Raw genomic sequence first — 16,019 nt, forward strand, 5'->3', positions numbered from 1 at the left:
CTGCAGCAAACACATTTTCCAGATTGTGTGTGTTGCACAGTTTCCATATTGAGAATCGACGTGAGACGACACGGCTGCCAGATTTTAAGAGGAAACGGAAGATGATTATCAAGGATCATATCAGTAATTGGACAACCGGTGCAACACTTGACGAGATCTGTTTGTCCGCACAATGAAAAGACAGGAGGGTGAGGAGAAGTTGAAAAGGCGTGCCAAGTTGGCTGGGAACCTCACCAGTGAGCTTTACCCACAACCCTTCACCCCACCATCGCTGCTTACTGGGATACAAACAACCTTTGTGGTGTCTCTCTCTCTCTCTCTCTCTCTCTCTCTCTCTCTCTCTCTCTCTCTCTCTCTCTCTCTCTCTCTCTCTCTCTCTCTCTATCTCTGGTGCATTTCAATTTGCTCAGAGGCAGAAGTATTTTGTTTTGATTGGCGCCGTCCCTGTCTTCCTCTGGTCTTACTTCAACAAAATACACTCACAGAGCAGAATAAGTCTCCTGTTGGAGGGAAGAAATCTGTGCTGTAGCATTTACATTTCACTTATAAAGGTCATGACATACAAAATCATTTAAGATTCATTCCTACCTAAATTTTAAATGTGATTTACATTAAAAAAAAAAAACCTACCATTTAAACATTTAAAAGATGCAATTATCTATACATTTAAATTAAATTCTTGAATGGTACAGCTAAAATCAGATTTTAGAATAATAAAGTTTCATATTTAACACATTTGAACTTTAATTAATTAAAGCCCGAGGACATGAGTTGCAAGTAGGGACATGCAGGTTTGACATTGGAGTTGCTCATAAAAATAATTTCTTAATTTTTAGAGGCTTTGATGAACTTCACTGGAAGCTTTGCTCAAAATGTCAAATTCAAAGTGAAATGTCTCAAAAATTAAAAATGTCTCCTTCTGTAACTGCCAGGATATTTTCTGAAGAAGCTATTTGTTCACTTATTGATAAATAAATAACAAGAATAGACCAGAAGCAGTGATATAGTGACCATGTTACATGTTATGTTCATTGTCACTTGTGTACATTTCTTATCCATGTTTTTTATTGTGGACTTGACTTTTTTTGTTCATTTCAATATTTTTGAAAATTCTGCATATTTCTCTTCATATTTAATTCTTCTTTACTGTGATTACTCATAAATACTCTTATCACGGGATTAGTCTTTATTTCCCATCATAGCCTGACTGATACTGGATTTTTGAAGCTGATAGTGATATACTGATATCCAGATAATGATATATTAGTCAATATTAATTTTTAACATAAACATTGAACATACACAAATGTTCTTGATAAGGATCCCTTAATTTTATGAACCAATTGTAACATAAATAAACTCATTATTCTCTGGCAAACAAACTGTGTGATGATGACACTGTTTCTAAACTAAATATTCTCCTCAATGATATTTTTGGCTTTTCTGTGCTCTAATTTTTTATTTATCAGCCATGATAAACTAATATTGGACGTTTTTATCAATCTGGTTCAAGATCCTACAGTATATTTTTATAAAAATGGTCGATAGTGAGCAAATTTATAATTAATTACATTTTTATTGTGTTTCAAACATCTGAAACAATTTGGATTAACAATTAAACAGCTTGGATCAGTATCAGTTTCATATACACACCGTTAATACAACTCAGCATGCTGTGTGTGAGGAAAACCTTTATAAGAACTGAGTTTATGTTGCTGCAGCAGCTGGATGCAGCTGTATCGGTTTCTCAGTGTGATAAAAAGTGCAGGCTGCCTGCAGTCAGGAGCTCAGCTTTCAGATCAGCTCCACTGATATAATAGCTCCTTTAATCCGAGCCAATTAGACCCACAGGGCACAGGGAGTGGCTGTTTTCACACTGCACCAATTTGCGCTGGGGGTGGGAGGACTGATTGACAGGCAGTCGTGTGAAAACAGAGAGACAAATAGGTTATAATTTGAACCCATGGAGAGGCAATATGGAGGATGCAGCCTGCATGGGAGATTTGTTGGAGAATCATTCATTGAAGAGTTTTCTTACTACAGAAATGATCATTCAGTAGCAATCGATCAAACCAGAAACATGAATTGAGCCAATTAGACCATACTAAGAATCAAATAAACACACACACACACTGACTGTTTCCAGGTGATTTTTAAAAAAGGTAAATGATAAGAATAATCACGTTACACTATTTAATTTTTTTCTATTGCAGTGGTTCCCAACACCTCGTCAGTTTGAATATGTTTATGAGATGTGAGCAGTTCAACCAAAGAATGATTTTACTCCTTTGGGAAGATGTAAATGTATCTTTCATCCACAAATAAGCAACAATCAGAAAAAATAAACATACTTTTTTGTAGCAGCGATATTTCTTCTTTATTTTCCTCTCAAATTATTTCATGAACCTTCAGATTTATCTTCTGACCCCTCTGGATCCACAGTTTTATTGTATAATGAAAGTAGGTGACAAAAAAAGCACCATTTCTTAACGTCATTGTTGTAATTACTTATGATTGTATTTTTTTAATGGATTCTGATTACTTGGATACTGATTGATTTTTGGGCTTTTTTTCCATTGAACTAGAAAGCAAAGAGCATCTTGCAACTACTCACATTTTTATTTATGGGTTATTAAAGTCTATGAAGCAAAGTGTTATAATCATAACGATAACAATCTCAAAAATACCCAAAAAATTAGAAACAAAGTTGGCTTTAATTTGAGAATATTGCTATTTTTTGGGTCATATTTAACAAGACTTCAATGTCTTGATGCTGCTTTCAGTGACCCCGTACCTGCAGTGCTACAGAAATCCAGCTGGGGGCACTCTGAACTGAAATTAGGCAAGCTGCATGGGAAACATGTGTTATGACATGATACAATATTCAGCGCCTGCTTTATCCCTGTGAAGGAATCATGTAGGACAAAAAAAAAATAACCCCACACTCTTGAGGCTGCCTTGATGACGCTCTCACAGCTGTTTCTCTACAGTGACCGTTTATTCCAGATAACATTCGAGATCACATCCAAATCAAACACCAGTTTTGCAATGGTGTCAAAACGTCCCCTGAATTATGATGATGGGGGGAAAAAACGGAAAATAAACATTGTGAGAGTTGGCCGAGGGAGTTGCAGGCAGAGTTCAGCAGTCCAAGTGTATTTGATTTGCCATCAGTGGAGTCCTGTGCAGATATTTACAGTGGACATAAATATCTGGCCAAAGTGGAAAGAAAAAGGAAAAAAATGAAAATAACTAACTAACAATGAATGACTCTTTTCTCAAAAACAGGAGAATACACACAAAAAAAGAGAAATCAACTCTAAACTGCACTTTGTCCCCTGAGATAAGGCCCAAGGCAGGAGCTGCAGACTGAAGCTGAGTCTGTCTCTGTATGACCTTGAGTCACCCCAGACTTCTCCCTTTCCCTACACAGAGAGAACAATATCAATTATCTCCTACAAAACACTCACAGTGTTAAATAACAATATACTGTCAAATAGAAATTCATTTAAGTTTACTCTAAAACATGTTTTTTTCCTTTAAAAAGAGTACATACCTCTACCCTACCGCTCTTAGTCTCACCCCCTGAGCGACCAGAGACTAGAGGGCGAACGCCTCTGCATTAGTTTACCACTTCCTGATCTGACATGAGCAGCATGATAGAGAAAACAGGTGAGGAGTGCGCAGTGGACCCTTGGGTAACATCTAAGAAACTGCCATCTGGAGAACAATGAACTACAGTGTGTCTTCTTTTTTTCTGAGACCTGATAGGAAATGAGAGGAGAGATGGGGGTTGATGTGCAGCAAAACTGGAACTGAGGATTTCATGGTCGACGGCTTAAACCTAGATGATCTGTGACATGTTAGCGGTATGTTGTCAAAGCATAACCTGAGTGCTCCACAGTCTTTAGATGTTAAACCGAGAATACAGTTGATGGCAGTAAATTAAATATCTTGGGTTGTGGACTGTTGGTTGGGACAATAGAAGACATTTTAGGACGTCAAATTGAACTTTAGGAAACAGTAATTGACATTTCTCAACATTTTCGGACATTTTGTAGACCAAACGACTAATCGAGAAAATAATTGACAGATTAATCGATAATGACAATATCTTATATAATCTCTAGTAACAGCCATATACTTAGTTAAAATCTAAAATGAGTAAACTGCCTCTTTTATGTCTTTTATATAACATAGTTGCACCACAAACAGTGTTACATTTTCAACATTTTAAAATGTGAATAAATAATCAGTATCATCAGAAAATGGAGACAATTTGCAGTTAATGTTTGCAATAATGTTTCCTTAATAACTAAATTGTGAAAAAAAATATTGTGACAGTGAATACTAGAGGCAACAACAACAAAAAAAGAGCAAGGACCTTAGTTATATAAAAATATACAAGATTTACTCCAAAAACACATTTATACACAGCTAAATATGACTCAAAGTGCTCTGATGACATTTTTAGGTCACATTTAGTTCGTCATAATTCCCCCACCATCTCATTCATGTTTGCTCATGTCCATATTTTCATGTCATTTTGAAGGACATCCTCGATTTTGAACAGTTGGTAACCCAAAGTCCTTCATATCCACCAGCTAAGTGAGACACGTCCATCAAATGTGAGATTGTTTCAGGGAGTGACGCATTTAAACAAACAGTGTCCTGACAACGTTATAATCACCTCTGTGTGTTGTTCTTGTGCTCCTCTGAATCATTAACATGTGAAAGCCTCGAGTTCCTGTGAACTTATTTGACCTGTGACCCCACCTCTATGTCTCGCAGACAACAAATAGCTGCAGCTGGGGATGGAGGGTTCCCATTTGGTTCTCACCCACAGACTCCAGTTCAGATTGACTCGGACATGTCTGCTCACAGGCGACAATGAGTGAGTAAGAATAAGTGATTATTATAAGTGGTTCTCACCATTATTGACTTATTGAGACGCACATTCTTCCTCCTCCCTTATACACTCAACATAGTTAACACTGGAGGCCACAGACACAAACATACACAGTGTAGACTAGCATTCAGACAACAAAAACACCCCTTTTAGGTTGATTTTATACTGGATTAAAAATGTAAATAAAAGATTCTTCTCTGCACAAGAAAGGAGTCATATGATATTTGGCAGCCTGCAGAGGGGACTGTGTTGAAGTGAGGGCATAGTCTGTATATAAAGATGGATGTAGCAAGGTGTGATGTCATCTATTGGTTTGCATTGGAGCTGATTTTGAAGCCAGGCGTTGTAGCTTGTGGTCGGCATCTTTTCCCTTCGGAGCCAGGACATTACAAAGAAGGAGTGTGGGGTGTTTCATGCTCTGGAAACAAGCCAACACTTACTGGGAACACCGAGCTGTGTGCATGTGGGCTAATGTTAGCTTCTTTAGCTTTTACTTGGGCCTCAAGCTTTGGTAGTTTCCACTTTAGTGAGAGAGAAAATATGATATTAATGGACACTGAAGAGTCTGAGTAAACGCTTGGTTACATTACACTTCTGTCTTATGAATGTTCGCTCTGTTTCCTTTTCACTTCTACTGAAGCCTGCAGGACGGACAAATACAAGTGTGGGTTTCCTGTTGCATTATCAGACTACTGTGCCACACTATAAACCGTAGCATCACATGTGATAGCTCCAATTAATTATTTATTACCCGCATCAGAAATGTGACAACATGTCCTTCATGTTAGCTTGCAGACATATTTTGCTCAGTTGAAATGATGGACATACACTCAAATATTTCACAATATTCTTGCCAGTCAAATTATTAATCTTTTAATTAATTTAATTCATTTTAGTATGATATGAGCAAAAAAAACTCTTCATAAATTATTGTCCATATATTTATGTACCTGCAGCATCACGGAAATGAAACTTTTAAAGACAAATGCATCCAAACAATCCAGTACACTTATATCAATCTTATTACAAACAAGATATTAACCACAAGGATTATTACAGGTTAATGATACAGTCCTTGTAACAAGAGACCTGGACGAGACAGAAACTATGGATTTAATCCGTGTATGTTTAACATTATGGTGTCTTATTTAGCTTTTTACTTGAAGAGCAACATTAAAAAGTTAGAATTTTAATTTCTTGACCTTGGAAATAGAAGTGTTAACTCAAGGTTCACTTACAGCTCTTTTCCACCAAATTAGCTCTGATTCTTGAACCGGTTCCATTAGGATTCTGGGAACCTTAGTGCTGTCGAGTGAACCAGCCTGTGTTTCCACCAGTTTTGAACAGAACCATTGTAATCGAAGATGAGTCATCAACGGAGGGCGTTGCACAATGCACAGCAGAAGTAAACAGTAGCAGCAAGATGGTGGATCTCATTGATCACCTGCGAGCTTTTGTTCTGTTATTACAGATATTTGTTTTTATCCAAAAAACAAACATGGACCAACTATTAATGATAAGAAGACATATAAGACTATTACATGCAAGACCAGTGGTATATAAAATGTTTTTATTTGCAGACGTATAGCCTACACGAGCGTAAATGAAACTCTGTGTAGAGTCAGCAAATAAGTCTCTTAATTTGTCATATATAGCAAAGCATGGTAAGAAAAGGCATTAGTACACACCCTGAGAAGACAGAGGGCTTTTGTGTCGACACAGGCACAGCTCTGGTGGAATGCTGTTACTCCTGGCTACTCCTGGCTTCAACAATGAGCAATTCTGCAACTTTCGGATCTCGCAGGAGTCCTTTTAATTTAATCTGTCGTCATCTTTGCCCCGTTCTGCAAAGAAAGAACACCAAAGTGGGTTTGCGTATCCAAGTAAATAAACTGGTTGCCATCACCCTGTGTAGACTGCCCACTAACAGTGAATACCAGAGGGCACGAGTCACCTTTTTGGCGTTGGTATAGCGACTGTTTGCCATTGTGTCCAGGATTTCTGCAATGCTGTTATAAAAGTGCTGCTTTCTGAACACACCGCTGATGCTTAGGAATTTGATGGAGATCAGAGAGGAGACTGTACATACCCATTGCAAACTTTGCTGATGAAGCCTTTTTCTGACACAGGCAGACTGTCACCACAGCAACAGAGGGCACAGTGCCAGATTAAGCAGTGTGAGGGCAATTGTGGAGATGACCATCGGGAGACTAAATGGTAAATGGAGGTGTCTCCTAAAGAGAAATTGAACCTTACGAAGAAGAGGGTTCTGGCCTGTTGTGTGTAGCATCTGTGAAGAGCAATGCTATCAGTACTCTGAGGATGTTCCAGTGATGCATGTGAACATGGAGCCTCCTGTTCGTGTGTTACAAAAACATCAACAGCAGAAGAAGCTGATGTGTATTTTAAGTCTGACTGATGGACTGAGCAGAATTGTACTGTAGGCTACTGTATTTTTTATAAATAATTTCTGTTTGTGCTGTACTGTACCTTCTCTGCTTTGCATATCTTTTTTTTTTTTTTACTGCATGTGCATCCACAATACAATATTTATTTATTCACTGTTTTTTCATGTAGCACAGTTGAGAGCAGTAGCATTTTTGGCATTTTACTGTACACAATATTGTAGCAAAGTAAAAAATATTCTTTAACACTGTATCTTAACATAAGTCATTGAAAATCAAGTATAAAGTATATACAAGTATAAAACTGTGAACAAAGAAACATAAAGATAATAAACTTGACAAAAAGGAAACAAACTGACTCCAAATGTCAAACAACTTTTATTAAACAAAAATAACTAGTTTTGTAAAATAGTAATTACTGATTCAGATTCTCATTGCTGACTCCCTCTATGGCAGAGAAGTGGTTGACTGCTGCATGTGTTGCAGCACTTCTCTCCTCTCTCTCCTCAGCCCTGTTATCTGCTCTCTCTATATACTCAAGGACATCTTGGACGTCTTGTCTCTTCCTTTTTCCTGACTAAAATATCAGCACTGTTTAAAAAGAAAACTTTTATCAATCAATACAGAAATAATTTTGTGTTAATGAGTATGTATGGGAACAATATACTTTCTGAATATTCAATAGCAGGTCAGGCATATTTAATCGTTATAAACTGACCCTGGAAAAATTGAAGGAGGCCCTGCCCAGCATACTTACTCCCTCTTGTCCTTGGTTGCTCCTGTTCTTTGGGGATTTATCCCTCCTCACTAAACAACACTGGTACCAGGTCTACTGGCGGAGAGCTCAGTGTCAGAAGCAAGTATACTGGTGGATGTGTCTTCACTGATGTTGCACAATTGTAAAGGCAATACTAAATCACAAAAATATTAAGGCTACTTACACATCACTTGAAATGAATGTACAGTATGTAAACAGCTTGGAAATTTGGGCATGCTTAAAGTTGACAGTAAAATCGCCAGACATGATTATAGGCTACAATTTCCCAAAATAAACTTTGCACGCATGTTTAAAAGACAGAAGAAATATAGATATGTGAGATGTAAACACAGCCTTGCAGACATGAATATCGTCTACCAAGATTTAGATAGTCACAGAAACGTAATAACGTAACGACATGTAAGTTAATGGTTTAGTATTTGATCAACATACATTACAGTTGTCTACAAAATCAACAAGGAGTGGTATAAAAAGACAACATAATACAGTCAACCCGCTGTCATAAAATGCTGATGTGGACAGAGATGCAGGGTTGCTGGACTCCAGCATTGCTGTGGCTCAGTTCAGCACCCGAGTCATTGGTCACTGGTTTGCTGGTCTCTTGACACATCAGCTGCTGAGGAGATCATAATATGGTAATATGCTGTATTAGCCCGTCCAACTCTTCGACTAGTCCGCCGTACAGCTTACTCGTTCTCGTACTACTTTCTAGCTTCTCCTGAAACTCAGGAGATCAGGAAATCGTCACCAAGCATTTGGTTTCATCAGCAAACCACTGCACCCTCTTTTTTTTCTGATTATTTCTCACTTGACTTCTCCATTGTTGACTTCTCCATCCTCTCTTTCCAACCTGTAAAATATGACACGCCCACTGACGTCGGGTTCCAAACCAAACATTTATTTTTGGTCAAAATGCTCAGAATGGTTGAAAAGTAGGTGCGCGAACTGGAACAGAACCTGTTCCTTGTTGGTGCAAAAGGGGTATTACTGTCTTTTTCCAGAACACTCAATGGCAGATGAGATGTCTCACCAACCAAGATGTGATTCAATCAAGAAATACACGTGATAAAGGTGAAAAGAAAAGAAAAGAGTAGACCTTTAGTTAAGTTTGTCTAATCAAATCTGACTGTGAAGCAGCACTTGAAATGGGCCAAAACTCAATGTGAGTTTGAGTTAGTTTTTACTCGTAGTACTAGTTTCTAATGACTTATGGTGTAGACAGTGTTGTCCAGTTCAGTTGGGAAGCTGTTGGATAGAATTAATTATTAGTATTTCATATTAGAAATGAATCATTTGTACCTTATAATTAATAATCCCTAAATGTGATTTGTGCCCTCATGTGATCCTACACAGGCTACTGGTTTAGAAAACTGCCAACCAGTTTTTTGCTCCTATTCAAGCTACGCTGTGAGGAAATGTGAAGACGTGAATAAACACCGGACACATTGAGGGATCTTCCTCAACGTCGTGAAGCCTTCATCACTCTTGCAGCTTTGTGATCGTGTTTACCTGTTTTATATGTTATTCGTCACCACGAGGACAGAGAACCACAAAAACTCCTCCGACATGTTCATTCATTAATTCAGACACATGTTTACGCAAACACACGCATGTGCTAGACACACATTCCTACACGTAGACCTGCACAGCCGAGAGACTCAGACATGCAAACGACACGGCACACACTTTCTCACAGCGCCACCCAGACACACACACACCCACAGTGTGACGCAGACAGTTTGAAGGGCCTCATCTCGCCTGCCTTTTCTTTGCCTGTCTGCTCCGTCTGACCCGGGCTTTTTATATGTCTAATTAAGTAGTCAGACCCTCCAGCGTGCCATGACATACTCATGGCTGATTTCTAGCCATGTTTTGTGCCTGTGTCTTCGTCTGGATGGATAGGTTTTATATCGCAATCTATAAGATATTGTTTTCCCATTGAGCTCGCCGCCCCTCTGTCATTGGTCTGGGAAAGTTGAGGGATAATTCACAAAATGTTCAATAGCATCCACTAGACTGTTTTTGTGGGAAACCAGCGAGTGGATGACTTTTAGACAGAGGAAGAAATTGCAGACAATGTTCATTTGTGGAGAGAGACTAAACTGAGCATTCCCATGCATGATCTTTGTCACGCATTCAGTATTTCAATTATGAGCTAAACAATATGTGGCAATGTGACAAAAAGGAAAAGTCAGACTGTATTGTTTTTAGAGCAGAAAATATGCATACCTGCATATTTTTAAAAAATTAGCTGTTCGGTTCGTACATGTGTGTGTGTGCACGTGTGTGGAAATAAATTTCCACGGCTCGCTGTGATGGACGACACACTTCCTTGTCCTGTCTGACCGTCCATGGAAGACTTCTCCTCGACCCCTCCCGACTGAGTCACGACCTCTGAGCTCTCATCAAAAGGAGGCCAAGAGGTTAAACTCAGCAAACCAGCAGGTCAACAACCTCTTTATCCGGCCTTGACCCCCCCTGCTCGGCAGTTTAAGAAGGAACCGAGGAGCCTGTTTCTGACTTTATAGCACATTTCTTATTGCTTTCACCAAACTTGCTCTCATATCACACAGACTGAATTCACTCAGATACCTCAGAAACCACAAACAAGCTGAGAAATAGATTTGTGTTTGTCTTGCATCAGCCCCAAATGATCACTGTCAGCAGTGATGGAAACTATGTAGTTTACTCAGGTATTGAACTAAAGTGCAGTTTTAAGGTTCTTTACTTGAATATTTACATTTTATGCTACATTATACAACCAATTCACTACAGTTGAGAGGGAAATATTGTACTTTTTACTTTACTTATTACATTTATGTGACAGGCGTAGATTTTACATTAAAAAATATGTATTGTCTCTCCACTCTTTTTATATTAAAGATGAAACCAGTGATTTCCAATCTATTTAACATGTGATCCCTCATGAAAAAGCAGTATCTATTCAGGGCTCCTTATCATGTTGATGGTGTCTGAGTTGTTAGCATTTCCACCAAAGAGATATTTCCTCACTAACCTTCTTTCGTCATTTAATAACTAAAGGTAGTGCAGCAACTAACAATTATTTTCAGTATTGATTAACCTGTAGATTAAATTGTATATATGTAATTATATATCAGGATTTAATTTTTTCTCCTTTCTTCTCCCATTAATAATTTCACAACCCCTCAGATTTATCTTGTCCCCCTTTTGGAGGATGTATGTAGTTAAAACTAGCTCCACCTCAACCAGCTACGACACTAAAAGTCAGTATTAACAAGGTAATGATGTCATATATGGTAATATATCAACCACAGGGGCCACATACTTCTGATACGTTAAATCCATTTAGCTGATAATACTTCTGTACTTTAGCTTTAGTATCTTAAGTACGTCTCCCACCTCAGACCGTCTGTTCCAGCAAGTATTAATGGTATTAGATCAGGAGGGTGTGTGAGCATGAAAACTAACCAGTGGGACATTGCAGGTGTCTTTATGAGAAATCCCCAAGCTCAACGAGGACACAGAACAACAATCAAAGGGATCAAAGGTCAAGCAATTTGTGGATTTAAAAGGCCATCGAAGAGGGTCACACAGAGCAACCTCCTCCCATCACTCTCTCCCATGCCTCACACACACACACACACACACACACACTTTCAAACAGTCAATTGTGTGTTAAGAAGTGCTGAATTAGGGAGGAAGTGACCATTGTCCGTCTGCCCTGAGGTCAGATCTCTTCATGTCACACTTAATTTCTGACCTCAAACAGGACGAGGACTTTAATTTATTCAGTTTGTTTTTCATAATTTAACCTTGATGTAAATTACATTGACTGTACATTACACACTATATCTGCTATTGTAATCTAATCAATGATCATCTTCAGTTTCCAGTAACAGAAACAGAAACCAGTCACCTGTTTTTAATGTCAGAGTATTTATAGTAAATTTACAATGAATTGCTTGACCTTTTTAGTGTAAAAATCTAAATATACTGGCAGTCCATATCATGTTTATATCATGTTCACATAGGTTTAGAGAATAAACAGGTTTTTAATACTGACTGTGTGTGTTTTATTCATACTGTATCACAGCATATTCCCGTTACACCCGAGTTCCTGTACAGACACCAAAATAACACATATTTGACATTTTACTTTGATGAATATTACATTTTTCTACAAAACCTTTTCATTCATTTGACAGAAATGGGGCGGCTGCGGTTCAGGAGGTAGAGTGGGTCGTCCACTAATCAGAAGGTGGTTGGTTTGATCCCCGACTCCTCTTGTCTGCATGTTGAAGTGTCTTTGGGCAAGATACTGAATCCCAAATTGCTCCTGATGGTTGTGCCAGCACCCTGCGTGGCAGCTTGCCGCCATCAGTGCGTGTGTGTGTGTGCGTGTGTGTGTGTGTGTGTGTGAATGGGTGAGTGAGCAGCAGAAACATTGTAAAGCGCTTTGGATAAAAGCACTATATAAAAGTGCAGCCATTAACAAAAAGAAGCAAGATGATTAATCACATCACACAAGCAGCTGTGTAAAACGTTGCTTAAATAAAAGTCTAAAGTTGGCAAAAAGTCTGAGCAAGAATTCAGTGCAAGCTTTTGGGACTTGACAGCTTTTGCTGCTACAGACACATGTGGGCTATAAACATACTGAAGTTCAATCCCAACTCTTATTTCAGTGTATTCAGTTACTATGAATGTGACAGATTGCGTCATCATACTGTATAAACCAGTGAACCTTTAGAGTTAATGATGTTTACAGTAAGTGATAAATTGTCTTGTTTTGTTCTGAATCTGTTTTCCATATTTCATATTGAAGTATTTTCTTCAGGTTATATTTTATGGTGTTTTGTCTTCAATAGTATGATTCACGATCTCACTGTACTTTCTTCTGTGCTCAAAAAACTTTTTAACAAAATTTGACCTTCACACTTAAGCTTAAGAGATATAAACTGAAGCGTATTTGACTTCCTGTGAACGGCTCTTGACCTCGTTTCATTTTCATTAAGGAATCCGAAGCAAACACAAATGGATCTCGGCTGGAGTCAGACAGGATCCTTTGGGAGACATTTTGCCTTTATTGCCTCAACACGTAATTTGGGATTTTCCGTCGAACTTGAGCCAAGCTGCCGTGCTACACCAACTCAAGCACTCCAGCACCTCCCCCGTCACCACCACCCTCCCGTCACCACGATGCCTGTCTTTGTGAAGCTGTCTTCCTTGACTTTCCACATCCCCCGTCTGGCCCTCTGCAACCTCTCCTCCATCTCTGCCCTCCCCGCCTCCCCCAAGCAGCCATTCTTCACTTCTGGGTTTGGGGGGCTCCAGGAGACGGCCTACGGGGACTCGCAATACAGAATGCTAATCAGGCCCTCGGCGGCACTTCCCACGATTTTCCTCCCAGACATAGGCTTTTGTTTTGTTATTGATTCCATTATAATCAGACGGTTCCCATAACTTTTCTGCTGTCTGGAGGCCGCGCTGCAGCTCTGAGGGTCTACCTGTCATATGGTCCTTCTCATTCACTGAGGATTTATGGTTTTTACCTTGTAAGTCATGAGTCAAGAATACAAATTCTCATGTTTACAAGATCTGTAGTGGCACCTATTATTGTAATAACAATGGGATTTTGAACAGAAGTAGTACGTTTTTTAGCACTTTTGTTAAAACTTTAAACACAACAAATATCCAAAAAATAGAAAATAAGTGAACTGAGGAATGTTAGTTTTTATCTTGATGTAAATATAACTAAATCTAATTATAATTATAGCCTTGATCTTCACCACTCTGTAATTAGGCATCTGTTACAGACAACATGCTACATAATTTCTCTTACAGTTGATCCTGGCTCTGTTTTTAACATGCATGAGGTCTAACAGATCTTTTTTTAATCCAGTTTCCACATGCAGTTTGATGTGACATTGTTCATATTTATTGATTTAACCTTTTTATTTATAAAAGGTAGGTTGGCTGAGCTGCATACTGTACATGCTCTTTTACAGCAACACCAATTAATAAAACAAAACAAAAAAACAGACAATAAACAGAGAACAAGCTCAGTGGAAGCAATTACAGGCGGGCTGTGAATGAATATTGATAATGATTATAGACGTGTTTTGATTTTTAGGTGACGTTGGAGATTATTCCATCAGACTGCTGCATTAACAGCAAACACAGTTTTCAGCATGTTTCCTTTTGGTAATTTTTCTCTCAGACCAACATCTAATAGCTCTTCTCTGTTTCGAGTTGACTTTCACCTCCTGTGATGACTGCTCAGTGTTTTAGTGCCTTTTTTAGATTTAAAGTACTATATCTATTTGTTAAGCTCTCAAATCGTGACTTTTTAAAGGCAGGTGCATGAAGGTTCGCCAGTCAAAACCATATTTTGTTAAAACATGTAGACGTTGTGGTAATGTTGGCATCAAAGTCTTCCATTGTTGTATTATGCTGCCTGTGACAAACCATCCAATGTCAAATAATGTTAAAATAACAAACATGTTTATATCCAATCTGTATTCATTAGAAAAATAGTAAAAACACACACAACACTGCTCTATGTGTAACCAAAATGCTAAAATTTTGGCAATGTGTGTTCCCAAAATTAAAAGAAAAATAGTTTTCACATAAAAGTGAAACTTCCAGAGTTGTTTATATGTTCTATATATATACTTAATTTTCTTACTGTCTGAGCAAAGTCTGGTCTTCAGACTGATCCTCCAAAGTCACCAGACTGTGACAAACGAAGTGAGCACATCTGAGCAACCCTACGTCTCATTTGTTGTCTGAAAAGTTATGACGGAAACAGTCAAACTGTTTACAGTCATTTGTCAGAACAGCTGAAATATAACTTTTCTTGATTTTTATTTTATGAATTTGTGTTGTTGTGTCAACTATGAAAACCTTCACTGACCATGTGTGATCGTGTAAAACAGTCTGTGAACATGCAAAAGAATATAAAACCATCAAATACTCCAACTTCTTACATTTTAAAAGTTGTTTAGGAAATATGATCAATTATTTGACATTTTATGCATATTCTCTCTAAAACATCAAACTTATACTGACCTCCATCACTCCTGTCGTCCTATATCGCAGGTTGAAGGAGAGTTTTGCTCTCCTTTGTTATGTTTTTTCTGCAGATCTTATCAAATTCATACTTATCATAATTGTAATGCGTGAAACATCATTCCTCAATGCAGTCTTTCGCCTCTTTAGTGTTTTTTGAGCCGAACAAGGAGCTCGTTGTCTCAGATGTTTCCAGATGCTGCTGCGTGCAGCACAGCAGCAGCTGGATCCACTGGCCTGTGCCTTCTTAAGAACAGCTGCGCCACGCTGTCCCAGACACAACACATCATTCAGACGTGAATATGATTTTTTTTTCCTCTGCAATTGTGCAGTGCGTGTAAACATTGATCAGTGATTGTGTTTAGTGCTCATACAGTATAAACATGTTGTTCTTTTCACCACTGGAGCCCAACTCCTGATCATTTTTCTGAGTGTTTGTGGAATAAGTTGAACAGATACATACTTGAACATGATATTATTACTTTCAGTGTAGAACTGAACAGTCACGCTTTTATTCTGAATTTATTTACATAATAAAATCAAACTGAGGCAGCTTGAATTCCAGCGAATAATGACCATGTAATATACACAATATTTTAACCCAAATGGATCCACTCAACCTGACAAGTTCTTGAAATATTTTATATTCTTAAATTCTCATTTATAGAAAGGGAAATCCATCTTTATATTCGCAGCAAGGCAGTCTGTCAAGGTTAGCTCATTCATTATTTATAAAATACACAACATTTATGTAATCAGATTTTACCCCGTCTCGTACTGTTGTGTGATTTAGAGGGAAATCATCCCTAACTAGTCCAACTATTTGCCTCATAAATATCACAAAATACATTCTTTATCACAGACGGCACTGTCTGGA

Source organism: Thunnus albacares, chromosome 19 (genome assembly GCF_914725855.1).
Source record: "Thunnus albacares chromosome 19, fThuAlb1.1, whole genome shotgun sequence".
NCBI classification, from domain to species: domain Eukaryota; kingdom Metazoa; phylum Chordata; class Actinopteri; order Scombriformes; family Scombridae; genus Thunnus; species Thunnus albacares.